General features: G+C 34.4%; 1 protein-coding gene across 1 annotated transcript in view; it reads right to left on the bottom strand.

Moving 5' to 3' along the window:
• The window catches only part of CDH9 (cadherin 9), a 138,754-nt gene that overhangs the window by 36,050 nt on the left and 87,945 nt on the right, over nt 1-14,759 (bottom strand). The gene's annotated exons all lie outside the window — the stretch shown is intronic.

Raw genomic sequence — 14,759 nt, 5'->3', positions numbered from 1 at the left:
ATATACTCCTGATTACATTTAACATCATTCAACTCAAAGAGATGATGTGAGACATTTTGAACTTTTGATGATAAGTTTAGAATATATACCATAATTGTAAACTGATTTTACCTCCCTTCAGTATGATATTGTTTATAGATTCAGAGGCTCTGTCTTCAGAGAAATCAAACAGAGAGAGAGAATTTTAATTTTAATTTCAAATATTCTTCTCTATATGGCTTTGGGAACGTACACTTTCAAACATGGTGGTCTCATTTTTTTGGAAGTCGACATATCTATAGGCTTATTTAAAATCCCAAGTGATATTAAAAACACAGGGCTTTTCCACTGGCCATATAAATATTTTTTTTTTTATAAATTATCTTTCTTTTTCTGATACATAACGATCTTTAAAAGTAGACTTCTTAATGTAGAAGGCTGTCCGCTGAGTCCTTAAAATAGACAAATAGATCATGTATTCACAGAAATTTAGGAATTGGAAAAAATCTTAACATTTTTTCAAATCTAACACTATTCTGAAACTTGATTCTTAACTAGCCTATCCCTGCTTTGTTGTCTTCCATCATATACTTCACAATTCCCATTACATCCTGGCTCCACCTATTTCTTTGATGTCCCATTCCATCTTTGAATTATTTGACTATTTAAATAGTGTTTTTTTTTTATGGTAGCCAAAAAAACAAACTTGGGATTCATATTTTATTCCTCTTTACTTTTAATCCCAATGCTAAAATAATCATTTGCAATCTTTTCTTCTCTGAAATCTCTTCCCCACTCATCTATATGTCTCCATCTCTTTGGCTATCACCCTGGTTTTGTCTTCCATCATGTCTTATCTGGACCACTTTAGTAATCTCCTAATTGACGTCTGCCTCCCCTATTGCTCTACTCCATACAATTTTCAATTCTAAAGAAGGTGATTTTTCTACATTAAAAGTCTGGTCATGTTACCTCTTGGCTTAAAAATCTTCAACAAGTTACAGTGCAACAGAAACATGAAATCTTACAAACCTGGGTTAGTTCCATGCAAATTTTTGTGTTATATTGGGCACGTTGTGTATGTATTTAATCTAAACCTATTCTATTAAAAGGACGTAGTTTTCTTTTAAAAATAATCTTCATTTTTATTATTGTTCTAATTGTTTCGACTCTATCACCTTATTTATACATCTTCCATAATCTCATCCTTGTTTCCAGAGGCATCTCTGCCACCTTTACCCACTTCATTATCATTCTGTACAGACCAATTGTATTATTTTGCCTTGTACTATCTTCTTCATTTTCAGAGGGCCTGTTTCAGCTTTCATACTTGGTGTTTGCATTTTTTCCTCTTACCCTTTAATACTCTTCCCCTTCTCTGCTTTGTTTCCTAACTAAATATTTATCATAACTCATTTAAGATAGGGATGACTTCTCTGAGTCTCTAGATTAGAACAGATATGCCAGCTATGTAATTACAAAGCACATTGCAGTGCCCTATCATGATATTCATCACATTGAAATTGCTTACCATGCCCACTAAACCGTAAAATCTAAAAGAGAAAGATTGATATTTTTATTTTAAATTGCTAAGATTTCATTGAAGATGACATAAAAATGTAAAGGCATTCCATGCTCACATATTGAAAGAAAAAATATTGTTAAAATGTCTATACTATCCAAAGCAGTCTACACATTTAATGTAATCCCTATAAAAATACCAACAGCATTTTTCACAGAGCTTTAGCAAACAATCCTAAACTTTGTATGGAACCACAAAAGATTCCAATAGCTAAAGCAGCCTTGAAAAAGAAAAGCAAAGCTGGAGGTATCACAATTCCAGATTTTGAATTATATTACAAAGCTGTAGTAATCAAAACTATATGGTACTGGCACAAAAAATAGACACATATATTAATGGAACAAAACAGAAAAACCAGAAATGAACCTGCAACTATATGGTCAATTAATCTTCAACTAAGCAGTCAAGAATATCCAATGGGAAAAAGACAGTCTCTTCAGTAAATGGTGTTGAGAAAACTGGACAGCAACATGCAGAAGAATGAAACTGGATGACTTTCTTATACCATACATAAAGCTTAATTCAAAATGGATGAAAAACCTAAAACCATAAAAATCATAGGGGAGAACACAGGCAGTAACTTCTTTGATGTTGGCCGTAGCAGCTTCTTACCAGATATGTCTCCTGAGGCAAGGGAAACAAAAGCAAAAGTAAACTATTGGGACTTCATCAAACTAAAAAGCTTCAGCATGGTGAAGGAAACAATCAGTAAAACTAAAAGGCAACCAACAAAAAACACGAAATCTTGCCATTTGCAATGACGTGGATGGAACCAGAGGGTGTTATACTAAGCGAAATAAGTCAATCAGAAAAAGAAAAGTATCATATGATCTTTCTGATACAAGGAATTCTTAATCTCAGGAAACAAACTGAGGGTTGCTGGAGTGGTGGGGGGTGGGAGGGATGGGGTGGCTGGGTGATGGACATTGGTGAGGGTATGTGCTATGGTGAGCGCTGTGAATTATGTAAGACTGATGAATCACAGATCTGTACCTTTGAAACAAATAATACATTATATGTTAAAAAAAAAAAGAGAATAGTAGGAAGAGAGAATTGGGGGGAAATTGGAGGGGGAAATGAACCATGAGAGACTATGGACTCTGAGAAACAAACTGAGGGTTTTAGAGGGGAGGGGGGTGGAGGGATGGGTTAGCCTGGTGATGGGTATTAAGGAGGGCACATATTGAATGGAGCACTGGGTGTTATATGCAAACAATGAATCATGGAACACTACATCAAAAACTAATGATGTAATGTATGATGACTAACATAATAAAATAAAATTAAAAAAAAACTAAAAGGCAACCTTTGAAATGGGAGAAAAGTTATTTGCAAATGCCATATCTGATAAAGGGTTAATATTCAAATACATAAAGAACTTATAAAACTCAACACCCAAATAACCCAATTTAAAAATAAGCAGATGATATGAATAGACATTTTTTTCCAAATAAGACACACAGATGGCTAATAGAAACATGAAAAGATGTTCCAGATTGCTTATCATCAGGGAAATACAAATCAAAATTACAGTGAGATATCACCTCACACCTGTCACAATGGGTAAAATCAACAACACAAGAAACAACAGGTGTTGATGAGGATGTGAAGAAAGGGGAACCCTCTTGCAGTATAGGTGGGAATACAAACTGGTGCAGCCACTCTGGAAAACAGTATGAAGTTTCCCCAAAAAGTTAAAAATAGAACTATCCTATGATCTACCAATTGCACTACTAGGTATGTACCCAAAGAATAAAAAAATACTGATTCATAGGGATATGTGCACCCCAAAGTTTATAGCAGGATTATCTGCAAGAGCCAAATTATGGGAAGAGCCCAAATGTCCATCGACTGCTAAACGGATAAAGGAGATGTGTGTGGGGGTGTGTGTATCATATGATTTCACTCATATATGGAATTTAAGAAATAAAACAAAAGAACATAAGGGGGAAAAGAGAGGAAAGCCAAGAAACAGACACTTAACTATAAAGAACTAACTAATGGTTACCAGAGGGGAGGTGGATGGGGATATGGATAAAATAGGTTATGGGGGTTAAGGTGGGCATTTGTTGTGATGAACATCCGGTGTTTTATGTAAGTGTTGAATCACTAAATTCTAAAACTAAAACTAGTATTACACTGCATGTTAACTAAACTGGAATTTAAATTAAAACTTGAGAAAAAATGTCAATGGAAATTTTACATACATGCACATGAATCAAAATTATTTTTAATTTTTTCTGCGTATTTATCAGTTTTCCATGTATTTAACATAATGATGATATGTCAACCTAAAAAAATAGCCCCTTTATTACCAAAATGAATGTATTTGGGAATAGCAGAGGAATTCTAATTCAGGACAAGCAAACTAAGGCAAGCCATAGGCAAATCTGAGGAGACAAAGAGAAAGTCAGCTTTTATTAAGTTTGAGGAAGAAATTGAGGACGGTTGTTTTAAACCAAAGTCCATTGGACAAGAACAAGAATTTGAGGTTGTGACAGTTTCTCATTGGCTGCGAGTGGTGGTTAGTGTGTTGTTGCTGGAGCAGAAAGAGATCGTCCTTCTTGCAGGTTATGGAGGCTGCAACCTGTGTTAGGTGTGGGAGATATGTTTTTATATCTTACTTAGATTCGAATACCTATGGAAACCATTCACTTTTCATTTTTTTAAATATTTATTTATTTATTTATTTGAGAGAGAGAGGATGAGAGATAGAGAGCACGAGAGGGAAGAGGGTCAGAGGGAGAAGCAGACTCCCTGCTGAGCAGGGAGCCCGATGTGGGACTCGATCCCGGGACTCCAGGATCCTGACCTGAGCCGAAGGCAGTCGCTTAACCAAGTGAGCCACCCAGGTGCCCACCATTCACTTTTCAAACATTCTCTCCTCATTTAAAGTACTTTGAAGTCTGGAAAAATATTTACCCAGCATGGTAATCATAATCACTGCACTTTTCTCTGAATGATTTTATATTTGATTTTAAAAATTTCAAGGAAAATTCGGTATTAAAATTATGCTGCTGGCACTGAATATGGGGTGCAGAGAGAAATTAAATTATTTATGGATTTTCAGATTAAGTACATTATCTAAAAATACTGAATTTTACAAGATTTTTCAGAATAAGTATGTTGTCTAAAAATATTGAATTTTAATTAAAAATAAATTACTTGCAACAAAATGATATTATTTTAGTCATTCATATATTAAAATCATTATAATTTAGGTTTATATTTTATTCCTACCTGTTCTAATTCCTTCCCTGATATTTTATATATAATCTTTATTCTGTTCATTCAAATGCCATTTTAAGAGAATTATGTTACATAAAAATCACACATTTAAAGCAGGTACTTATATAATTCCATTTTAAGAATGAAAACTCACAATACTTCATTTCTGGTGCAAGCTTAGAAAAAAAATACTATCTTAAAATACTGGAGTTTTTTATCATGTACATTATTAATTTTAAATTATACATTTAGAGTTTATAGAAATCAATAGTAAAATCTATTATACCATAACCTAAATATAAATAACATCTTATACATGAACCTGAGACTCAGCAATTTTATAGGATCAATGAAAACAAAATAAAGTAGTAATATTATGAATATTGCTTATCTAATAGAGAACAAAGGCCACATAGAATTCCTAGAGAAATATGAGTACTCAAATATAGTTATTTTCTTTAGCTTTTAAAGTACTAAGTAGTCCTCCCTCCCTGGAAGTAACTTACCTGCCTCTTTTAAACTTGAATAAAACCCTGATAACACAATAAATCCTAGATAGTTTTGAAATGCTAACTATTATTTCCCAACAGTATCATTTTTGTACAGTATCAACAGCATCATAGTTTTGTCAGCTACAGTTTTTTGTTTTTAAGAAATTTGAAAAAAAAAACATGTACACGCAAAATAAGCTAAAAATTTAAATTATATCTGTGATGTTTTAAGACATATACACCCACACTGAAAGGGTTCAGAAAATAAATCTTTCACCACTACTAGGAGAAATATATTTGTCTGGGAACCCAGCATTATTGAAGAGCTTTGCAATCACTCCTCTCTGTAGGCCATAGCTTACCATGGGAACTGCAGTCACTGAACTGGGATACCTAAATGTAGTGGGAGTAATTGGATCCCAGAGTGGCTGGGGCCAAGTGGCAGCACTCAGCTGCTCAAAGGAAGGTAGTAGGATTACCATAAAGGACAGTAGAGTCAAAGCAGTGGTCAGAATAGTCTGACTCACTCAGACCTATGACATTGGCTAGTTGATCATGGTGTTCCCAGAAGTGCAAGAGATAGACAGATAGGAAGTCTACTAAATTCTCCTTTGATCTGTAAAAAGCAGAAAAGTTTAAGGTCAAGAAAACAAAAGACTGACTTGAACCATAAAAACAGAGAATCATGACTCCTTAGTTTGTGCCCAGACTTGAGCCAGTTTACAGATGCAGACCCTTTGAATGAAGGACATGCTGAAGTCCCCTTGAAGGATGTCCCCAGTACATGCCCAAACATTCATACTGTTAGTCTTTTATTCTTTCTCCTGGCCTTCCCCAAATGGACCTATGCCTTTTACCAAAGTAACTGTGTACTGGAAAAAAAGGAAATAATCAGACACTTCTGGATTACTGGACACTAGCTCTGAATTGTCATTGATTCCAGGAGACCCAAAAAATCAATGTGATCTGCCAACCAGAGCAGAGGTATGTGAAAGTCAGGTGATTGATGGAGTTTTATCTGAGGTGTGTCTCACAGTGGGCCCAGTGGGATCCTGAACCCATCCTGTAATAAAAGATAAATTGTTACATCTGTCCCATCCTATAACCAAAAAAAGGGGCACAATACCTAGTGGTCCTCCTTAGAATCTAGAGGTAGCATATTTTTCATTTGGGTATGTTATTTCTATCCATTTACTGAAACACCTGAAAAGCTGCTAGTTTTAAATGGGACCCAGCACGTGAGAAACCTCTGCAATAGGTCTGGGCTGCTGTGGGAGCTGTTCCACCACTTGGGCCATATAACCCAGCAGATCCAATGGTGCTTAAAGTGTCAGTGGCAGATGGAGATGCTGCTTGGAGCCTTTGACAGGCTCCTATAGGTGAATAGAAGTGCAGGCCTTTAGGATTTTGGAGCAGAGACCAGCTATCTTCTGTGAATATAATCTCCTTTTGAGAAGTAGCTCTTGGCCTTAGAAACTGAATATTTAACCATGGGCCACCAGCTTACCATGCAGCCTATGCTAGCAGTCACTGAACTGCATGTTATCTGACCCAACGAGCCATAAAGTTGAATGTGCACAGCAGCACCCCATCATCAAAACGGGTGCTATCAGGCCAGCACATGTCCTGAAAGCATAAGTTACAGGAAGAAGTGGCCCAAATGCCCATGGTCCCCACTCATGTTACATTGCCTTCTCTTTCCCAGCCTGCACCTATGGCCTCATGAGGAGTTCCTTCAATCAGTTTACACAAAAAGAAGAGTCTTGGGCCTGGTTTAGAGATAATTCTGAATGATATTCAGGCATCACTATAAAGTGAACAGCTAGCTGTAGCACTACAGTCCCCTTCTGGGACATTTTTGAAGGATAGTGGTGAAGAATAAACCTCTCAGTGGACACAACTTCAATCAGTGCACCTGGTTGTTCACTTATTTGGAAAGAAAATGGCCAGATTTGTGAGTATATACCAGTTCATGAGCGGTCACTAATGGTTTGGCTGGACGTTCAGGAACTTGGAAGAAACTTTATTGGAAAATTGTTGACAAAGAAATTTGGGAAAGAGAGATCTGGGTACACTGCTCTGAATGTGCAAAAAACATGAAAGTATTTATATCCCATGTGAATGTTCACCAAAGGGTGACCTCAGCAGACTGGAATCTTAATCAAGTGAATAGGATGACTTGTTCTGTGTATACCAGTCAGTCTCTATCCTCAGCCAGTCCTGTCATTTCCTAATGGGCTCATGAACAAAGTGGCCATGGTGGCAGGAATGGAAGTTATGCAATCAACAACATAGACATCCACTCACTAAGGACTATCTGGCTACAGTCACTGCTGAATGCATATAATTACATATGTATAATTGAAATTATGAGATTTTAGAACAGATGATCACAGTGGGTCATTATACTATCCATATATCATTAAAGCAGCAAATACCAATAAATATACCAACACTAAGCATGTTCTTCTAGTGCTGTACATGTATACTAATAATGGCTTTAGAATATTTTTTATTTACAGAAAAATTACAAAGATATCTCAGTCAGTTCCCACCTACCTCACACCTAGTTTCTCTTTTATTAACTTCATATTACTATGGTATATTTGTTACAATAATGAAATGACACTGACAAATTATTATTAATTAAAGTCTGTATCATATTCAGAGTCCCTTACTTTTTATCTCACATCTTTTACCTGATCCACATTACATGTAGTCTTCATGCTCCTTAGGCTCCTCTGTACTGTGACAGTTTCTCAGACTCTCTGTGTTTTTTATTACCTCCACAGTTTTAAGGAGTATAGTATATTATGTGTTTAGTAATCTGTCACTTTATTGGGATTTATCTCATGTCCTTTCTCATGATTATGGGTTTATGTGTTTTGGGGAGAAAGACCACAGTAGTAAAGTGCCATTTTTATCATCATATCAAGGGTATAGACTGTCAACATGATACATCATTGTTGATGTTAACTTAGTTAACTTGGTGTTTTTTCAGTGTCTCCACTATGAGGTTACTTTGTTTCCCCTTTTTCTTACTGTATTCTTTAGAAGGAAGTCACTATGTTCTGCCAGCATTTTAGGAGTGGGGAGTTATACCTTTTTGAAGTTATACCTCTTCATGTATCATTTGGAATTGCTCTACATGGGAGACCTATTTATTCTTTCCCATTTACTTATTTATGATTATTCATTATTATCAGTCTGGACTCTTGGATTTTTTTGCTTTATATTTTGGGTTATGGTCCAATACCACTGTATTTCACTGCTCCAATTTTTTCAGGCTTGCCCATCAGGAGCCCTTACAGTCAGCTCTTGCATCCTTTTGCCACATCCCTCTTTGTTGTGTGTTTTGCGTGTGTGCATTTCCTTAATTTCTGGCAAAACAAGATACTCCACAATCATCTTGCATATTTCCTGTTGTAGTCCTAGAATCACCCAGATTTTCAAGAAGGCCTGGTTCCTTTTACTGGAGAATGACATTTGAAATCAAGATCTGAAAGCTAGATATGCTTATTGCTATTGGGTTGTTATTGCTTATAGAACCTCTCAGCTGACAGAACAATGAAATATATGGCTGAACACTAATCTGCATGTATGTATATATATATATATGTGTATATATATATATATATATATATATATGAGACCAGCTGTATCTATAAAGTTCATTTGGATATCTATATTTGGATATTTTAACATACTAATTTCAGTAATTAGAAAACAGAAAGACAAATAGTAAAGATATAGGATATTTGGGCAATGCTATTAACCAAATCAATCCCAATAATATTTCTATAGCACAATACCCAAGATATCCATTATATGCATTCTTTTCAAGTACATATATAACATTCATCCGGTTATACTATATATTAAATTGGGTTGCTGTTGACCAGAGTATCTGGCCCACAGCTTATTTATATAGGCTCTATATTATGTCTATCCTCCTCCACATGTATATGTATATATACATAAAATACCTTGTATTATATATCATATATGGAGTCAGTGCTATCCCTATCAAAGTTTCAGTAACTTATTTTTTGTAACAAATTGATAACCTAAAATTAAAATTGTCGTGGAATGCAAATGACCTAGAGTAGCCTAAGCAATTTTGAAGAAGAAATATGTAGGAGAACTTATGTTTAAATTTCAAAACTTATTATATAATTTCAATAATGAAGACAGTGAAGTATTGAATAGACAAATGAGAACAAAAATAGAAAATCTAGAAATAAACTCACAGATACACAGTCCCTTGAGTTTAGAAAAAGGTGCCCATGCTGTTTTGTGGAAGAATTCTCAAAATTCTTTAGCAACTTAATTGATCATCAGTATTTAAAAAATGAAGAAACTTCATTCATACCTTAAATGATCCACAAAAATTGATTTGAGATATATTACAGACTTAAATATAATAGCTGAAACAAACAAACAAAAAAACATCTTGGAAAAAACATGACCTTGACTTCATGATATTGAGATTGGCAAATATTTCTTATACAAAATCAGTAGGTGCTAACAATAAATTTAATAAAAACAATATTTTTATTTAATAAAAATTAAAATATACTCCACGTATTGAATGGAGCACTGGGTGTTATACGCAAACAATGAATCATGGAACACTACATCAAAAACTAATGATGTAATGTATGGCGACTAACATAATAAAATAAAACTAAAAAAAATAAAATATACTCATCAAAAGACAGTGTATTTTGATGCTCTACTGTTAGGTGCATACACAATAAGGGTTGTTGTCTTTTTGGAGGACTGGCCTTTTTGTCATTATGTAATGTTTCTATTTATCCCTTATTAATGTTCTTGTTCTGATATTGGCTGCATCTGAGTTCATATAGCTACTCCAACTTTCTTTAGATTGCCGTTAGCTTGAAATACCTTTCTCCATCTCTTTACTTTTAATCTATCTGTGTCTTTATATTTTAAGTGGGTTTATTTTAGACAACATATAGTGAAGTTTTGTATTTTTTAATCCACTTTCTCTACCATTGGTGTATTTAGACCATTCGCATTTAAATAAGTTTGATTTTATAGCTGATTTAATATCTACCAGATTTGTAATTATTTTTTTTAGCTGGTTCTTTATTTATTGTTTATTTGTTTGATCTTTTTCTGCCTTTTCTGGTTTTATTGAGTACTTTCTCTCTACTTTTAGCATATCAATTATAAGTCTTTTAAAAAAGCATACATGAAGGAACTTTAAAATGTATATTACTAAGTGAAAGCTATTCTGAAAAACTACACACTGTATGGTTCTAACTTTGTGATATTCTGGAAAACACAAAATGTTAGAGATAATAAAAATACCAGTGGTTGTCACGGATTCAGGAGAGTGAGGGAGGGATGAACACAGGGGATTTTTAGGTCAGTCAGACTACTCTATGTATGACACTCTAATGGTGGATACAGGAAGCCATTCATTTGTCAAAACCCATAGAACTGTACAACACAAAGAGTGAAGTGGGCTGTAAACTATGGACATTAGTTATAAGGTAACAATGTTGCTAACATCAGTTGTAACAAATGTACCACACTATTGCATGGTGTTAAGGAGAGGGAACTCCACACATTCTGATCCATTTTTCAGCAAACCCAAAACTGCTCTAAAAAGTAAAGTCTATTATTTAAAGACAAAACAAAACAAAAAAACAGTTATAAAAAAAGTCCATGTAAAGAAATTGAAAATCAAGCTATAGGCTGCAGAGTATATGGTAGCAAAGGACTCATCTCCATGAATATGAAAATAGTACAAGTCAATAAACAAAAGACAAAGAATCCAACCAATACAAAGTGGGTTAAAGGACAACAGGCCTTTCATAAAAGTAGGTACTTGAATAGTCAATAAACATAGAATGTTCTCAATGGCATTACTCTTCATCAAAATGCTTAACCATGAAAGCCCAATGGGGAATACTACACATATTCCAGAATACCTGAAATTAAAAGTTAACCTGATAAGTTTAGGCTGTGAAAAACACTATTCACTTTGAAGGGTAACTTGTATCATGATCTGATAAATTATTTCGCATTTTCTAATAAATTAAATTATATAGCTAAGACCAAGGGTATGCACTCCTTGTTATATATCCACATATGCCAATGCCCCCTTCAAACACTTGTATAAATTTGTTCAGATAGATTTTATTTATAATAGTCTGACAACCAATAGAAAAAATGATTATGCATATTATGCATATCAATAAAATTCAGTACTGCTTAACACTAAACAAAATGTTGATGCATTCAACAACATGTTTGAATCTCAAATACTTTACAGTGACTAAAAAAGTTTTAAAAATACTTATGAGTTCATTTATATAAGGGTTAAAAACAAGCAAAATTTATTTATGATTATATAAATCAGAGTATTGGTGTATTGATTGGAAAAGTCAAAAATGACACTTTCAGAAATGATGGAGATTCTTTATACCTTGATCTGAGAGGTAGTCACTAATGTGTGCGTGTGTGAGCATGTGTATGAGTACACATAAACCTATGTGACATCATCAAACTCTTAAGAATAGCTTTACTTTTTATTGCGTGTAAATTATGACTTAAAATTACTATAAAATGGTGTTCCTTAATCATAAAAGCAGATAACAGTTCACAAAGGCCATGGAATGCCAAAACAGTGCCTTAGTCAGATTTCTGGAGCTAGCTATTCGGGTTTATAAAATGAAAGGACATGCTGGGGCTCAGCCGGTCACTGATGTGCTGGGAGATAAAAAATGCCCTTGGCATCCAACAATCTAATGTGTCCAGAAATCCATCCAATATCAACAGAAAAATAATTGCTTGAAATGGCTCTGGCTAAAGTTCCAAAGTACTAGGGCATGACATTGTGCATACCATACAACCTCCATGTGCAGCCCTAGGGGATACAAATATGGTATCGGCGTCTGACACTGATTCTTAGGTCAGTTTTGTTAATCATGTAACAGATATAGCATCAAAGGGTACATTTAAAGGATTAGAACAGCAAATTCCATCAATGTGGACTACAGGAGTATATTTCTTCTACTGAAGTTACATGATTTTATGCTGTTACAGATAGAATCAAGGAAATATAAATTTTGTAAGCATATCACACAGTACTTATTACACACAGAGAAGTGCTCTATTCAATAGGCAATTGAAACATTGTTATTCAAAACAAGTGACTGAAAAGTCTCTATGGGTTGTCTTAATAGTTTAAGTGAACATGTCCTTACGTTTGAGTATGAGAGGAAGTGAGATCTTCATAAGAATTGTCCGTAGACTCTAGAGGTAGGAATGGACACATGGGGAAATGAAATTACAAAGCACTTCATCTTTCCATCTAAGAATTTTTTTCTTCCATCCTTCCTTATCCAGTGATGTCAGACCTATTTAAAAATTGTGTATATGTAAAGAATGCCTAAGACCTAATTTTAATATCACTGACTTTTACCAGTGCATATTTTTAAAGGTATTTTGGGATGAGTCATAATATCAACTCTTGTGACCTAATTAGGGCTACCTATACATGCAATTTCATTATCAAACAGCAGGTCTTGTCCAATATTTTCTACCTGTCAAAGCCCAAATCTGCCTAGAGCTGGGGTCAGGGGTGGATAAGAAGTGTTAATAAAGCAGCTTTTATTACCAGCTCTGTAGGTAAATAACATGCCTGCTAAGTTTAAAAGTCAACCTTAGGTGGTGAAGTAATAAATAGAAATGGGACACATACCACCAATGGAAAAGGTATCCATAAAAAGATTTAATATACCAGGAAGGAATGCAACTGTGCAATTTCTGAGTGAGCATCTCAGAGCAAGAGAATAAACTTTTAGTTATCCCTCTCAGAGCTAATGATGATTATTGGTGGGTGGAAGGAGAAACCTCAGGACTTATTATTCCCACAGAAGAAATATTGAACTCCTGCTCCTTACACTCTGGCAAAAACATATGTGCTGACTTGTAAGCACTGACCCCATTGTTTTAAATGTTGGGTGGGTATGTTAGAAGCTCACCTGGACATTCTGAGTAGGATTAAAATAATGTTCCTAGAAGATTGTCAGCATGATGAAAACATCTTGCTTATCCAGATAGGGACATTAGAAAATGCTCTTTTCTAGGAGATTGGCAATGGCTAGAAATTGGGCTGGAGAGGAGACAAAGTTCTAATTATGTGGCTTAATTTAAATAATAGCATTAGCAGAGCTATCTACAAGAGAGCTTATTCTTTACAAGGAAAGACTACCAGATATCATAATCTCTGATGCTTTTAAAGGTCGATGACTGTGGTGTAGAGAGGCAAACAGGAAGTTCAGTTGTGTGAATTAAATTTAAATTATAAATTAAATTATATTTAAATATATTATATATATTTAAAAACTTAAAATATATTAAATTTAAGTAATAGTGGGGTCATCACAAAGAAGTGTGGTTTTTATCATCGTTTTCTGAAGGCCTGAATATTACAAAAAAGAGTCTTCACTATGGTGCAACTCACTGAGTTTGAATAGAAGGGCAAAATTTAGTCATCTCTACTGGGTATGGGGGGAATAGGAGATGCAGTGCACGGTGCTGACACCTGAAAGCCAGTGTCCCAAACCCTTTCCTAAACAATGGTAACTGGAACATTTTTATGTCCACAAATCCAAACGTAACCCAGAATTCACAGAATAGTGTTCTTTGGTCACCATCTCAGTCAGTCAGAAGGTATGGTACATAGGGAAATTACTTCATTAATCTCTCTGACAGAGCTATATGATGAATACATGATTTAGAGAATTAAATTAGAACTGGACTTGTGTAAATAATAATTCTCCAGGTGGAGAAAATATTTTATGGTCTAAACTGAAACCACCACTTGATGAAAGGACTCTGAAAGTGGTTTTCCAGAAAAGGAAGTAAAGTTGGCTTTATGAAAATTACACATTCAATAAGTGCTTACATCAATGTATAAAATGTTCAAATGACTGTCATCACTAGGGGAATAAGAGTAATTACACTGACAAAATAATATTAAAACAACTCAAAGGGGATATCATCATGTTTAACAAAGGAAATTCCTATTTAAAATTGCATGAGTCAAATCCCATTCATTGTCATGTTGTTAGTAAGATTAATCTTTGTAGAAAATGTAGCACAAGCTATAAAACAGATAATAAAAATGTATCTTAGAAATATGGAGATATTGACTGAGGATAGAGATTAGTCTAGAAAGTTAAACAGTTTACTGTGAATGTGTTTCTTTTGCATTATTAGAGAGACCCCTCTTTAGGTTGAAACAAGGCATGTGAACATGACCTAACCTCATTGTAAACATGCTAAGAATAAATGTCCTAAAAACAAACTAACAGTATTTGGTAGGAGGAGAATACTTTTCTTTTAAATGTTTTAGTGGACTATCTCTGGTTTAGGTTTGCCTATAGTAATTAAATGGATGACAAAAAAAAAAAAATCCATGATTAATGAGTCATGCT

The sequence above is a fragment of the Callorhinus ursinus genome, unplaced genomic scaffold (genome assembly GCF_003265705.2).
Source record: "Callorhinus ursinus isolate GAN/ISIS: 27379988/994484 unplaced genomic scaffold, GSC_fseal_2.0 scaffold3, whole genome shotgun sequence".
NCBI classification, from domain to species: domain Eukaryota; kingdom Metazoa; phylum Chordata; class Mammalia; order Carnivora; family Otariidae; genus Callorhinus; species Callorhinus ursinus.
The sequence above is the reverse complement of the archived record's forward strand: the minus strand, read 5'-3'. Positions and strand labels throughout refer to the sequence as shown.